This window comes from Equus quagga, unplaced genomic scaffold, assembly GCF_021613505.1.
Source record: "Equus quagga isolate Etosha38 unplaced genomic scaffold, UCLA_HA_Equagga_1.0 HiC_scaffold_35_RagTag, whole genome shotgun sequence".
Lineage (NCBI taxonomy): Eukaryota > Metazoa > Chordata > Mammalia > Perissodactyla > Equidae > Equus > Equus quagga.
Window position 1 is genome coordinate 517,448 of NW_025793616.1, and position 16,255 is coordinate 533,702.

A 16,255-nucleotide genomic window follows, 5' to 3' on the forward strand; every position below is an offset into this window, starting at 1 on the left:
TTTAGACAAGATAAAATTTGGTAGGCAATTGAAAGGACATATTTATAAAGACATATTCATTGGAAATTTTGCCTTTAGAAAAGCACCACCTACCCTCAGCACAGGTCATAATTTCGAACCTGAAATCCTCATGTAATCACTGAGGCCAATTTCCCATCTCAGAGCTCAGCATGAAAGTGAGGATGTTTCCTGTTGGGGAAAGCATCCCCAGGCACTGTAGAGCTGGCTTCTCTGAAGATGTGAAGTACTTGCTGGGTGAGATAAACTCAGCCTTATCATGAAAAGTCATTTAGAGGATTTGGACTTCATGAGGAGAACAACACTTAGGGCAACCATTGCAGGGTCTCCTATATGGAAGGTCCATTAAGTTCTTCTTAGAAAACTCACAAATTGCCACCTGACAATGTCTCCTTTGCACGACCACATGGGTAGTTTTCAAGCTGCTAATATGTTAATTAGGAAAGTCTACATTTCCTTAATTGAAAAGGCTCCTGTAAGTAATATTTGACACTGTTAAATACCGGCAAATGACAATCACTTTATTCAGAGCCCATTAAACAAAGAACTGGGATGAAGTGATGTTTGCTAGATGTAGCTCTAGCAATGTGGAAGAGGTTCACAGTATCAGAAAACCAAGGATGGCCAGGGTGCTCAGTTCCACTCTCATGCTGTCCCAGACAGGTTGGAGGTGTCCTGGAGGAAGCTCCAATTTAAGAGGGACTTGGTCATTTTCATCACAAGTTACATGCTTTGAGGACGAAAGAAGAGGTAATAAGGCTTAGCTTTATATTGCTTGAAAGCCAGACAGGAGCCTCCACAAATCAACACCTTTTGTCCACATGTATCTCTCCCTACTCTTATCCAGTATTATCTGCCCCTCTCCTTAGGGACACCTTTTAACTTTTATCCAGATTTCCTGGACCTAGTGAGAGCCTAGCTGAGTCATAATGCTACGGCACTGCTTCCTTCTCCTTCCTACCGCTTCCACATTTATTCTATGTTCCCATTTTCCTAAGGAACTTAGTCAAAGACAGAGAAGGGAGAACAAGGTTTTTCACATCAAAATTCAGACTTTTAAACTTCTCTGCTTCATATATTTGTACAGCAAAGCAGCTGCTTCACTTCACTTGGCACAGGGCCTATTAAGACTTTCACAGGCCCATGAAGGAAAACCTTACAAAGATATTAAGATAAAGACATATTACATAAAAACATAAAACATATTGAGACACATGAAAATTCTATTTTATGACTGTGCTGGTACAGAGACTAATATGATCTTCAACCCCAAATGTTAATTTCTTTTTCTTTTGATTTTAAAAGAAATTAAGCTATGTTTTGTGAGCTCTGAGAAGGCCAGAGGCAGCCTGCATGATGGACAATTTGACCCCGCCCTGCCCTCTAATCAGGGAGGTCTGGGGTTATTTTATTTCTCATCCATCTCTGCATTTCTTAGCCCCTCCCTGGAGCCTTGGGGACTCAAGAAATATTTCTTGGACTGAAACTTGTATCCCCATTGCTTAACATCATGCCCAAAACATAGTAAACCGTCCACACACTTTATGAATGGAGTCACGTGACAGAGCATGGCAGCAGAGCACAGAAATGTTAATCACCAAGGAAAATTTTATTTTAATTTTGCATTAACATTAGAACAAGGCTTTAAGAAAACTTTACCAGATGCTATCACCTTATAGATAGCGTTTATCAGACACGGGCCAAATACTGGTCCTGTTTCTCTGCTCATCATTATATGTCTTTCAGCCAATCTGAAGTCTGCTTCCTTTCCTGAATCCTTAATTACCTTGATATGTATGCTGCAATTTTGCTTTTCACGCAGCATTACTGACCTTGTAAAAGAATGCCTCTCTATACGTTACTAACTGCTTAGCTTGTAAGATCTATGAATTGCTAGGAATACAAATTATGTTTTTAAGGAATTTGCTTAAAGCTTCAAGACCCACTAAGACTTGGGCAGACAGCTCAGGAGGTCCTACTGCTGGGATGCTTTGAAAGCAAGTAGTCATGCCTTACAGCTTTGTAAAGAAACTTGGTATTTTAAGAAGGTTTTATAGGTCTCTCCTGGACAAAAGAATTCAAATTTAGTGTTGCACATTCCAAGCAAACTTTAAGATGATAAATGGTTTGAAATCTAAGATAACAGTTATTACTGTTTGCATCAATTTCGAATACCCTAATATCAAAGAGTAAATGTAGGTGACCTTAGGCATTCTGAAGGAAATACTTTAAAGTTGTTTTATCTTTGGAGGTGTATTTGTCCTTCATTTGCTGGTCACTTTGTACAGATTAAACAATTAATTCTATACATAAATATGTATTCACACAATCTATAAAAGCACTTCAAGTTATTCAATCCTCCAATACACATTCCCACATCAGCAAGTGTTTTCTGAAAGTCTGTTTGCATTGAATCTGTTAAACTTTGAGTAAACATGATCATCTTAAAACACAAGTTCCTCATAGTGGCTGCAAATAGTTTTTGCACGACATTATCAGCAGTAATCCTAACACATAAATTCTGCAAGAAATAAAGATATCATCCTTCTGTGTGTGGATCACGGACTGCTTGCAAGTGGTTCTTCCCCCGCTCAAGATAACACACTTTCCATGCCAATGATTCTGAATGATGTTGGAAGGGATTCCTTTAACTGTAGCACCCCCACAGAGGCCTTTTAGTTCAGAACTTTCAGTCGTCAAAGAAACAGTAGAAACCAAGTATAACGCTACAAATTATGGGATGGAAATCTGTACAGGTAAGATTTGTCTTGGGATTACTGTTCCTGAAGGATTTCACAAAAGGTCTGCTGCACAAACAAATCTCTGTGAGCTTCTATTGTTTTTACCCAAATACTGATAAGCTTCTAGTTCCATATCATAAATATCTTAACCTTCTTGAGGAAAGAAATAAACTGTATACATATAAATATAGATATCTTCAATATTATTTAACATGTGTTCTAAATAATACTGATAGTAATAGCCTTCCAATAACTGAATTGGAACTTACCATTGTCTATTATTAGTAAAGAAGATGGTCCTTTATTCATTACAAAGTTGCATATGTTAAAATTTACTAAACACTTTTAAAATTTTATTCTTTTTCATTGGTGCACTGAGGCAATCATGTGGTCCACCGCCTCACATCAGAATGTGGAATAAATGATGCCTTATACTGCTGATCACAGGCATTTGCTGAGGGTTGAACAGCTTACCTTCTGCACCTTCCTACTATCTGTCTACTCTGGTGTTGGACATACTCATTTGAACCCCCTGTAAAGCATTTACATGAGTCCAAGAACTCTGGCCATAGAAGGCCTAAGTCTAACATCTGTCTCTCTATACACTGAAAACCTTGATTTTTTTCTCGTGGCGTAACTGTGGGCTCTTGATTGAGACTTCAGGTGATGGGATAAAGAGTCGATCCCAATCTTAGGTGCTGACAGAGCTGGCTTCACCCAGTGCCACTGCCAGTGTGCAATTGTAACAAAGGAGCTGGAGCAGGTACCGAGCGTCTGTCTCATCCCCAGACACACAATGGCTAATGGCTGACTGTTCTATCTTGTTTTTCTTGGTCACACTGGCAAGACAGGCCAGAGGAGGAACAACACATCTGAAGCCATGGCTTCCAGACAATGTTTCCCAGTGACAATTGATTAGGGACCTCTTGCAGGGTCTTGGTGTAGTGATCTGTAGCTTGCTGCATAGCTTCCAGGATTTCTTGGAACTGGGGCTCGGTAGTCAGAGTTAAAGGGTTTCTGTCTCTTGGACCTTTGGAAATATCAAAGAGTAAATGTAGGTGATGGTGGGTGATGTAATCTCCATGACAGAAACACACATGTGTGGAAAAACATCCATTGGTGCTCTCAGCAGTGAAGTTGGGTGTGAAGAAAAAGGCTTTCCAGATGGACGTGCCTGTGGTTTACAGGGACAGGAGTTGCTGTCATGTGGAAAGTGTCATTATATTTACCACACTGAGAACACGCACAGAAATTATGCTGCCATGTGCTTTAAGAAGTCAAAGACTGATGATTCAATTGTGGATGAAATGTACATATTTCTCATGCTTAATTCACCAAAGAGTAAAAGTCATATCTTACAAAAAAAAAAAAAAACAAAACCACAAACAAAAATCATGCATTATTGTTTACCTGCCCAAGAATACAAGATACAACTGACTAAGTCATAGCTGCCATCATGCAAATTTAGACTTATTATTACCATGGCATTTTCTTCTTATTCAGAATCTCTCTCTCTTCTCTCCCTCCTTCTTCCCTTTTCCCAATCCCTAATTTCTTAGGCTATGCCGTGCTGGTGAGAGAGGAAAAAGCCTATTCATTGTTTGAGCACAGAACTCAAACAGGATTGTCATTTTAGTCTAATAAATTTTACATCTTGGGAATGCAGAGCAGACTCTCAATAAATATATATTGACTAACAGTTTTTAAGCTCTTAGCTCTGCCACGTCTTGCACTCTAGCTTCAAGGTTTTAAACATGTAGCTTCTATTTCTGTTTAAAACAAAGCAGAAGGAAAATGTAGGCTCAATGCCAGTATGTACGTGAGAGATGATAAAACTACACTTGCACGCGTGTGCGTGCACACACACACACAAATAGCCATCGGGAACAATCTTAAACAAGCTAGGACCTCAGGTCACATTTTATTTTCCTAGTTTTGGGAAATACTAAATGTATCAAATCCAGAATTAAGTGAGTCTGGGAGTGAGGATGGGGAGGGACTGTAAGCATAACAGAGATCTTTTGGGGGTGAAGGAAATGTTCTCATATTAGATGGTGGCTAGAGTTCCAGAATTCTATGACTTTACTAAAAATTATTGAATTGGAATTTTATGGTCTGTATGTTATGCCTTAATAAAGGCGTTAAAAGTTCCAAATTAGGGGAACTCATTGATCCTACAGTAGGATGGTTAAACAGTTTTTAAAGTGTAAGTTCTATGTTCCATTAAACCCCTAAATATTCAATTTCAGGAAAAAAATAGATTTTCAAACAAATACTTATGAAATAATTGATTTCCTGTTTATTGCACAATATTATGACTTTCCTAGATGCTAACTGCTAATCAAATATCCTCTGAAGCCTAAAAACTGCTTCCTGGGTATGAAAAGGTAGCAGATAAAAACAGAGAATTAATGTGCATGAACCCACTGAAATTAGGTGTAGAATGCGAACAGCCTTTTTTGCATTATCCTTACAGCTTTTTTACATCAAACTGTAGAGATTTTCCCACTAGGTAGCATCACACATTTCTTCAATTTGCTTTGATAACTTGCATATATAATGGCAAAGTGCCTTAGGTAATTATAGGTATTTAGGACCAAGTGGTCCAAATAGAAAATAATGGAATCAACATAAAAAAAACTGTCATGGGTGTCTCTGCCATCCCCAAACAGCCCATGACTGCAGACAAGCTTATTCAAGGGAATGTGATCCTCTCTGTGGATGTTTGGGAAGAACTGGGAAAGAGAGCAGGCAATGTGGACCTGTTCCACATGACTCTACTAGGGCATGCATAAAGGGATGCCTCCATCTGAGGCTTAGTAAATGCTGGGAGTGGTGGGACACAATATCTATGTCAACGTACATGTGCTCAGCACATCTGCCTTTTAAAAATGAAGTCAGGCTGACACGCGGACCTGTTAGGCTGCAGAAACAATTCCTGGGCATGTTTACCACCTGTGGCAGAGTTTAAACAGGAAGTAGGTTACCTTAAGATTCTTCATACCAACTCCTCTCATTCCCCTTTCCTCCCAGGGATGACAGATTTCCTTCAGAAGCCTTTTCCGTGACACTGCAGCCACTTAGAGCCCATCCTCAGTGAGGGTCAGCTGGGCCAAGGCTGTTACAGAGAGAGATGTATGGGAAGCCTCTTCTTCTCTTGCTCCGAATGCTGCAAATCTAGAGGGTGCTTCGAACTTAACATTCGAGTCAAGTCTCTGTATGTTTAAAACCCCAGGAGAGTGTAGGCTTCTGGAGCAAATTCATTTGAAGGGCCTGTATCTCCCGCTTGGCTTTTGAAAGCCGCGCACGTGGACTGTGTTACTGCCTTAGCTCAGTCCTGCCCAGATGTGAACCGAAATGCTAAGCGAGAGGCCCGTCAGGAGACCTCAGGCATTCCCGCCCAGGAGGAGCAGTGGTGTAGCTCAGACATGTGGAGAATTAAGAATTAACTTTCCTGAAGATTTGTTTGGGTATGCCATCTGGGTGTTCGCCTTCTTATCTTCTAACCTGAATTTTTAAAACTTTATATAAAAAGATAGATTTGCTTATTCTCTGTAGTAGTTTTCTGAAGCAGTTTGGAATTAATCAAACGAGAGAAGTGGGACTACATTTTATTCCCTGTAGCTTCATAAGATACGGTCCTTACTTCAGGACTCTGTCTTGTTATTCACCAGGAACCTGGGAATCGCTATCTCCAAAGGTATGATTTCAAAGGGAAAGAGTACATCCCAGTCATGTGATAACACAGGAGCCACTCATGTCAACTCGCATTCCCAATAGGTGATATTTAGTTCCGTCTTCCAAAATTATTTTGACAATATATTTCACCCCAGATTTCTCAATATACTAGAAAAATGTTGGTTTTTTTAAAAAAATTTTTTCTCCATTGTTAAAATTCCAGTCTACTCGAAAAAACGATTGTTTCTTTCTCACCTCTGTAACAGATAAATATTTTGACCACAAAGGGATCTTAAACTCATTTATAACTGAGGTCCAAAGATCTGACGAAACAGTTATTAAATTTTATAGCAAGTATGCGGGAAAATTAAATGGAACATTTTTTAAAAAGTATTCCAAGTAATGATGAGAACAGTAATTCTACTAATGTTTAAAAAATTAAGAAAAATAATTGTCACAATTAATGGTCAAAGATGTCACTCTCATATCATAGTTAGACTACTGCTTTCTCATTGTAATACAAAATGCAGTGGAAATCACTACCTATCTGGTGAAGCGTTTTTATGGAAAATCACCTCTAAAGAAATATGATTTAATTCATGAAAGGAAGTTTACAGTCCTTTGACAGAAAGGCAAATAGAATTTAAGTGAGAAAAGCTTGACTCCTAAGCTGGACCCTGATTCAGCAACTTCCAGGTATAATCCTAAAACAGCTATTTCATTAAAATGGACATAAGCTATGAGATAAGCTGAATCCCATGGTTTTGGGGTTCCCTGGGACTCCCTGGGGACCTGAGGAGCATACGATCCCACAACAGGAATAGCTGTTAGGACTTTGATTACTCCAGGTTATAGGAACTCAGCCCCAGGAAGCAGTTTCGGGGCTACTTGGCACAGAAGCCCCACGAATGAGCACCCATGGTCCCCAAGAACAAAAACACAGAGGAAGTATAGCCCACTTGGCAATGCTGCTGCTTCTCTGGAAAGAAAGGAGCTGAACTCCAAACCTGAAATTTAGTTATGTCCTAAAATATAAAAAAAAACATATCCAGTACATGCTCCCCCCTGACCTTTTTGAGTCGGAACATGCTCCACTCCTTAAAATGATAATGTCCTCCTGGAGGGGTCCTCTAGGCTGCATTTGTCTTTACTCCAAGGACCCTGAGCACTTCTGGCCTCCAGTGATGAGACAGGAATCTTGCACTGCATCCTGAACATTGGATTTAGCAGCAGTAGCAGCCCTCAACAGAGCTCCCAGAACCCAGGCCCCAGGACACTCTCCCTTCTAGGCCCCTCTGAATTTCCAAACTGCTGCCCTGCAGAAGTCTCAGCACCACCGTGTTAGAGAAAACAAAGCCGACTTGGGAAAACTCTTCTCATGTGCAAGTATAAATGTTGCACCACAGCAGATGATCAGAAATGTCGCACATTGCTACAGCACATTTTGGGCACCTGTTTCTAACCTATGGGGGCTGAAGAAAAGTGCTTCCCACCTAAATCTTTGAAGCCACAAAAATAAAATGATTCCCTCTGTCCTGGAGACCATGGATAATCCACCTGCTCCTGCAAACTTCACAGCTTCCCTGCAGTTAGGTGAGGCCCCGTGAGGAGCTCTTGCCAAACGAGAGCAGAATGTGACACATCTTTGCCAGGCCAAAGTACAGAAAAGCCATGTCTTTTGCTGGTGACACTGCAGTTAAGGGAGCCTCTATGAGTGTGTTCCCTGAGTGACTCAGGACAGCTGAGCCCCTTCCTCCTAGACACTCAACTCCCCACCATTAACAAGACATTTGGTAAAGTCTGGAGACAAGTTTGGTGGTCACAGCTGGGGACAGGTGGGGTTACTCCCGGTATCTAGAGGATAGAGGTCAGACATGCTGCTAAACATCTGACAATGCACAGGACAGCCGCACGGCCCTCAAGCACAAAGTACCTGGCCCCAAATGCCAATGGTGTCCAGGTTGAGAAAATCTTGTATAAGGCAGGAGTGAGAATAAACCTTTGCTGGGCTGAGACCCTGATATTTCAGGGCTAACATTATCACAGTATAACCTAGTATCTCCTTACTCCCATAATATCTGATTGTTAAACTATAAATAAAACAAACTTTTACTTTTAATGAAATAGATCAGAAGCCAGACTGAGATATGCAGTCATCATAAGTCTCAAAGACTTGGCAATAACCCATGTGAATGAATTACCAGCTTTAAAGGAAAGAACATGTGTCACAGAACAATGGATGTATAGATGAGGATGAGACACAAGAAAACGCATTGCTGTGCTGTGCTTGATAGACAAGAGGGGGTGTAGGGGCTCAAGGCCTCCCTCGTTCCAAGTGACAGCGAGGTCTTTATGAAAGTTAGAAATGATGTCTTTACTTAGGCTGATGATGGTACGTGAGACTTGTACAGAGGGTAGACAGAGAGAGAGAGGGAATGCACTGGCCAGAAGGCAGGGGCTGGGGTCAACATTTTTAAAGGGGCATCCTTAAGGGACAAATGGATGAGCTCTCCTTGGGTACAAAAAGTCACCCAGACTCTGACCCTTTTGCTCTGCAGTCAGAACTGTTCATGGAGGCATCAGAAGTGCCTTCTGCAGATACATTCAGAAGATGCTTAATTATGCACAACAGACGCCAGTCCACCTTTCAAAGCATGTCTCACTTTATGTTAGTATTTATGGGGGTTTGTAGCAGTGACCAGTTCTGTGTGTAGACATCCTTTGTTCTGAGTTCAGAAGCATTTCGTGTTTTGGCAGCTTGTTTGGGATGATCTGCCTTACCTCTACCACCCTTTTTGTTGGCAGTCACATTTACCTCCAGGCTCTGACAGTTTGGGTTCAAATCCCAGCTCTGCAATTTCCTAGTGAGTGATGCTGGGCATGACTGTTAACCTGTCTGTGCCCCAGTCTCCTCTTCTGTTAAGTGAGGATAACAACACTACCTGCCTCATGGCACTGCTTTGAGGATTAACTATTCATTCCTGATGTAAACCTCTCAAAGTAAAGAGCAACTACATGATAGCTGTGACTATAAAGCTGAAGTCAAGCTATGTGTAAAACACAATGGTTTCTGTCTGCTCTTAAATCTGTTGCCACTGTAATGCACATCTAAAGACATCTTTTTTCCACTAATGCTTCTTAAAGAACATGGACAACTAAATGTAAATGGCTTTAACACATTGGCTCTTAATTTATCACTCAGATTTAGACTTCCCTTGATGAATGTTGTTCAGCTGCTAGTCTTGGCAAGATTTATTTTGGATGCTTGGAGGATTCCATGTATATATCATATACGCCATACACAGACATTTCGGTTTTCAGTCTTGGCAGTGTTTCCTATCGTTATCCTGGAGTTCTTCAAGAACCATTTCAAATACTGTGCTGCTTTCCCATTGTGAGAGACCCACACCCAATGGGCCCTAGGCTTGCCCCGTTGGTAATGTTGATGTCATCCACTTAACTGATGTCTAAAAATCCATCCCATGGTCCGTAAGCCCATGGTACCTCCTCGCTTCCACGATACACCTCAAACATCATTCCATATGTTGCCCCATCCTCAGCCAGCCACCCTATAGCAGTGCTCCCGTTCCTTTCTTAGACCCAAAGATCTTACAGTGTGGCCACACCTGGAGCTGCCCTAGGGCACCAGTATCGTCTAACTCAGTACACACAGATGATCCCAGAGCACTGTGGGCCCAAGTCCTCTTCTTGACTCCTGAGGCTCATTCCCACCTGTTCTCCATAGTCCAGACATCTCATTATTCAGCACTGGGATAATGGATTACAGATCAAGTTCTGCCTGCTTCCTGCGGCTGGCTGCATTGGAACGCATGATTCCAAGAGTGAGAAGGAAGAGGAAGCAGCCAAGGGCTGTGGCTAAGAGAAGCTGCTTCAAATCCAGGTAGGATTTAGAGCAATCTTAGCTCCACCCATTGATGCCTGAGTGTCCGAAAACAGAACACCTTTGAATAAGCCTCAGTTTTGCATGTTGGGGGACAGAAATGTATAACCTGGTACAAAGTGGGTATAAAATGCACACCAAACTCCCATTCCCTTCTTTGTCTCTGTATATGGACATCCTACCCATCCTTCAAGGTCTGTAACAATGCATCCTCCGTGAGCCTATCCAGATCCCCAGCCAGAAGTTATCAGTGTTTCTTTGTCCCTTTCACCAATATTAATCACACATTCAGCCCTTAAAGTGTATTACTCTCTGTGGAGTCTATTTCTTTCGCTAGGTTATTTGCTCTCTGAACGCAACAACTGTATCTCTCACATCTCTTACATGCACAGAACCTAGTCTCTGACATAGAATAGATGGTCAACAAAAATTTGCTGGGTAAATTAGTAAATGAATGAGATGTGAATGAGATGAAGAGATGAGTAGGAAGGAACTGAAAGAGAGGGAAGAAGCCAGCTGTCATCATGAAAGCCAGTGTGTGTGTACACAGGAAGCCTGGTACATTCTGCTGACTCTCCTTGGGCGCCACCCAGAGAACCCTACCTAAATTCATTCAGTGCTCAACCCAGCCTCCAGCATGACAGAGATCCAGCCTGCTTGAAGACATCTGGGGATGGCAGAAAAATAAGCGAGGAAGTCAGAGACTTTGGAATTACATTTATATTGGGGTCTCTTGGCATTGAAAAATGGGCAGTCATAAGGCATTAGTGTGGCAAGCACAAGTCACCACACCTTCAGAAAAGAATGTACATGGAGGGGCATAAAGGATGGACATGAAGGCAACCAGGGATATGACGGCAGGTGTGGATCAGGGATGGAGCCAGTTGAGGGAAGACCAGAGCTGATGTCCCCATGGAAGGCTACACAGACATGCACTACTTAGCAATGGGGATACGTTTTGAGAAATATGTCATTAGTTGATTTTGTCATTGTGCGAACATCATAGAGTGTACTTACACAAACCTAGATTATATAGCCTACTACGCATCTAGGCTGTATAGTAAGTAATCTTATGGGACCTCCATCATCTGTGCAGTCTGCTGTTAACCAGAAAGTCGTTATGCTGTGCAGGACTATACTTAGGCAATTTGATGACATGGATGAATCCCAGAAACAGTCCATGGAGGTGTGGAGATGCCCACATAGACAACTAGGAGGAAGAATGGTCTTTGTGATTGTGAGTAAGAGAACCTATGATCTTAAGTGAAGAAGTTCCCATTAACGGAGGGGCAGACTCTGAAAACAGAAAGTGTTGGGTAAAAATTCAACTCTGCTATCAACTCTGTTACTGTATCCCAATTATGTGACTTCCTACATATCTGCTTCCCAATCTATAAATGAGAGAAATAACTTGGGAGAGACCGCTAGCTATTCTTCCAGCCTTCCACAGTTATCAAGTGTTACCTGGGCACACAGACACTCATAATGAAGACTCCACTTTCCAGTCTCCCTTGAAGCTGGGTGTGCATAGGTGACCAACTTGCAGCCTATAGGGTTCAACTGGGAGAGTCTGGACATCTTCCTTAGGACATAACCGACATATGACCTTTTCCTTTCATCTTGTCCATCCATTCATCCATCATGCTCTCCCTGGGTGGAAACTATCATCATTCAGGATGAAGAGGAAGCTGCTGCATCCTCCAGGTGGTGAAAGGGAGCTTGGAGTCTGCATCCCTGAGACTTGCAGACCATCCACCTCTAGACTCTGTTCATGAGATGGAGATATAAACATCCCTCTGATGTAAGCTACTGCTACTTTTTGTTTTCTGTTATTCACAGCCAAATCTGATGCTGATATAATAAAAATCTCTTTTAATCACGAGGATTGAGAGATATCAAATGCAAAGTGCTTAGTAGAGTGTCTGATGAACAGTCAATATGGAACAATTGGAAGCGTTTATTGTTATAATGTATTCTTCAAAAGACATACAATGGTTGCATAAAAAAGATGACAAGTTTCTGTAATAAGAGATCAACACGGGAAAGTATATAACCGCCTATGAAGCATTTTATATAGAAGATACATAGGTGAAGAAGATACAAATAGTTCTTAAATACAGCATGCCTTGGTTGGAACTAAAATGTCCCTGTAGAAAATACCAGATCTGACAGCAGATGGCAGTAAATGAGGCGGGGGTTAGAGACAGAAGACCTATTGGGAGCAGTGAGATATGCCCCTTGTTGAAGTCACAGAAAAGAGATCTGCAAAATACGTAGAAAATCAATGAAATGATAGAACCAAGTGTGTAGGGGTAACAAGGGCAGAAGTGGTGACCTATGGCAAGATCAGAACAAGCTAGGTGCTGAGCTAAGAATGAAGAAAAGGGTTTGGGCATTCAGAAACACTTTTTTCTGTTGGTATTCAGAAAAGAAACTTTAGTTTTCATTTGTTTTGTCTCTATAAGGAAGTAAGTTTGCATTGTAGCAAATTAATGGAAGTCCTGGTTGGCCCTTTTTTCAATCATTATATTAATGTAGTCTTAGGTCAGACAAATGAAAACTTTAGTAGCAAATTAGATGCTTATTTCAAGAATTGTCTAACACTGTGTATAAGGTAATATGAAGTACCCTAGAAAATATATTCTTAATAGACTAAGGTGGAGGAAACAAAATCCACTTATGAGAGTTTTTTTCCATTAAAGAAAATGAATGTTTGGGAAGTTAAGCCCATTACTGAAGAGTCCGAGTGATAATGTGATTAAATAAATTAAATAAAAACTTAATGATTTCAGGAAAGCGTTCTCCATCCTACTATGTCACTCCTTCTCCTAGGCTGCCAAAGCAGATTCCCTCCACGCTGGGGCACTGTTACCATGTGCTGCTGCAATTACAGGTACACATGTTGTCCCACACTCCTGGGCTGAGAAGAATTCTGGGGTGAACACCTGAAAGGCCAAAAGCTTGTGGGATGCAGCACTTGGTTGAGGTATTCAAAAAGGAAAAAAAAAAAATCCTATGACTTAAAATGTACCCTTGAAACATATAAGCTTGTTTTTAATTGCAACAAAAGTTATAGTGGGGCAAGAAGGTGTCTTTCTGAAGGTAAGTGGAAGTATGGGAAAGTTCTCAGAGAGCTTTCATTTGAAAATGCTGCAGCTCATGTTAGTTCAGCTTCAGCCCTCGATATTTTATTTCTGACCCTTCAGATCCTACTTCCAATAATCAGACAAGAAAGGGCATCCAACAAATTCCCACTGAAATTATTAATGAAGATGAAAGCCAAGCACAGCTGTTCTTACATTGGTTAACTCATAAGACATAAGCAGCTGTAATTAGAACCTTCTCTCTTGTCTTAGGTGTATTTTAAAGGCAAAATTAAATTTTTAATTGTATGAAAGTTTTAAATAGTGAAAAAATCAAGTATTTTTCTTTACTTACCATGGGAATGCTGTATCATTTTAAATCTTACTTATCTCTATTTTGGAAAGACAGCACATGTTAAAAAGTTGGATTATGAGCAGAGATTTCTTTAAAATGAATTCTATTATCCTACTGCTTCTTCTTGTGACTTTTAAAATGATTTTCATCTTTAAATCACAGGAAAAACAGTTTCCAACAAACTTGACTTGAAAACATAGCAGGATTTATGAGGTCTTTGGGTTCAGCAGGAGGATGGCCACATTTTCCTCTAGGAGGAGGAATAATGTCAGTGATCTGTTCCTCACCCCATTTTCGAAACTTCCTGAAGATCCCATTTCCTCACAGAAGCATGACATTTCAAATAAAAGGGACATTTTTTCTAGATGATGTCAAGATTTCACATGTGTTGGCAGAAAATATCTTAAAACTATTAATTATGTACTATATTCCGTTGTTTTCAGGACACGCCCACAGCCACCCCATGGATTTCTGTATGACCAGCTTTGGTTTGCGGGCTCTCACATTACTTTGAGCATTTATTTTATAGACTATATTCATCAGCTCAAAATCTGAAAGAGAATCCTGGAGCCAAGTACCTACGCTTTCGAAGAAAACGTTTATCCATAAAATCAAGTTGTCATTGCATTGAATTTTTAATAACATTGATTCATATGTCAAAACTTAAAACCAAATTTTTTAATACACATTGAACACTAAATTTTAACTCAAAATTCCCATTTTAATGCAAGAAGTTATCCATGCTACAATATTGCTTTTGTGAGCTCTTTTAAAATGTAATGGGAATAATGATATCAGACCATAATTAAATTATGCCATTCAACTTGCTAAGACAAATAAATTATAGAATTATTATACTATAGCTATAGAATTATAGAATGATTAAATCATAGAGCAGACACTGTATAAAATTTAAAAGGGATTCATGTTTTAAAAGAGTGGAAACAGCATTCTGGCTCTAAGTTTTTGGAAAATAAATCTGGAATTGTAATAGTTGTGCCCCCAACTAGTCAGGACAAATGGTAACTGGACCTTAAAAACATTTCCCATTGGCGCTGGTCCCATGGTCAAGTGGTTAAGTTCATGCACTCCATTTTGGTGGCCCAGAGTTTCGCTGGTTCAGATCACATGGGTGGACCTAGCACCGCTCATCAAGTTATGCTGAGGCAGTGTCCCACACAGATGAACTAGAAGGACCTGCAACTGGAATATAAACTACGTACTGGAGGGCTTTGGGGAGAAAAAGAGAAAGAAAAGAAAAGAAAAGGATTGGCAACAGATGTTAGATCAGGGTCAATCTTCAAGAAAAACCCCAAAAACATTTCCCATCAATTCCACTTTACTGGTGCCAGTGAAGGGCTGGTAGGCCAGCTCTCTCTGAGGGAGGGATGAAGCCCAGATTGCAGTATGTGCCAACTGCTGTGGTAGAAACACTCCCAGCTTGGCTGACTTCAGGTTGGCAATCGCTTAACCACAGGCTGGTGAGATTCCTGACCAATCATGAACCTGCTCCAGCACACACTGCAACCTGTTACTAAATTTCTCTTTTCTTTTATAATAAAGTATTTTGAGGTCAGGTGGCAATGCTCTCATCCCTAAGAGTTATGGAAAGTGTCCCACGAGGTAGTCAGGTGATTACTGACAATCTCCTACCAAGGTGGCCTGAGATGATCTAAGCAGATTCATCCAACTAGTACTAGTTTCCTTTCCATTTTCCCCACTTGACAGGTAACTCACCCATATGGATGAGAGTCATGCTTTCCTTACGCATTTCTTCATTCCCAGTCCATCACACAGCTCGAAGCACATAATGGTCTAAGACAGAAGCACAAACATTGTGCCCTAAATTAACCTCTTTGACAGTCCCCTTGGGGCAGGGAATTTGATCTGCTTTGCTCACTAGATGGCCATTCTAGCACAGCAGGTGCCAAATAGTAGATGCTCAATAAATATTTGCAGAATAAATGAGCAGATGAGATACTGAATAAATAACCATGAAGTCATGTGTGATAGTCAAGACAGCAAGCATCGATAGCCAACCATCAGCAACCATGTCACTGAGTTTCAGAGATAACCTGGAAAATAAGAGTTGATTCATAAAATCCATGGTTTACTGAGATGCTTTAGCTAGACGAATGATTTCAGCATTGAAATACTGTGATTCCTCCTCTTTTCTTGCTGGTTCAAGGCAAAAGGTTTTAAGGAATTGTATAAGAGGAAATGTTACTTGTGTCTGCCTAAGAAGAAATTTTAACTCAGGCACAGCTGCCTATCAGAAACTGGGTCTTATTTTTCTCACTTACTCTATTTTCTGTCTCTTCCTGTCCCTTTTCTCTTTACTCCTCCAAATAATGTGTTTCTCCACGTAACATATTGACCCTGATCCAATATGTTCCTTCTGGCTTCTCTAACTGGGGGTTTGGTTTTATTTAAATGCAATTTTGCAAGGTTCAAGACATGAAGTCATACTTCTTTAAAC

General features: G+C 40.6%; 1 pseudogene; it reads right to left on the reverse strand.

The window, feature by feature from the left end:
- Positions 1-3,559: 3,559 nt before the first annotated feature.
- LOC124232229 (steryl-sulfatase-like) overlaps positions 3,560-16,255 on the reverse strand; it is a 76,244-nt pseudogene continuing 63,548 nt past the window's right edge.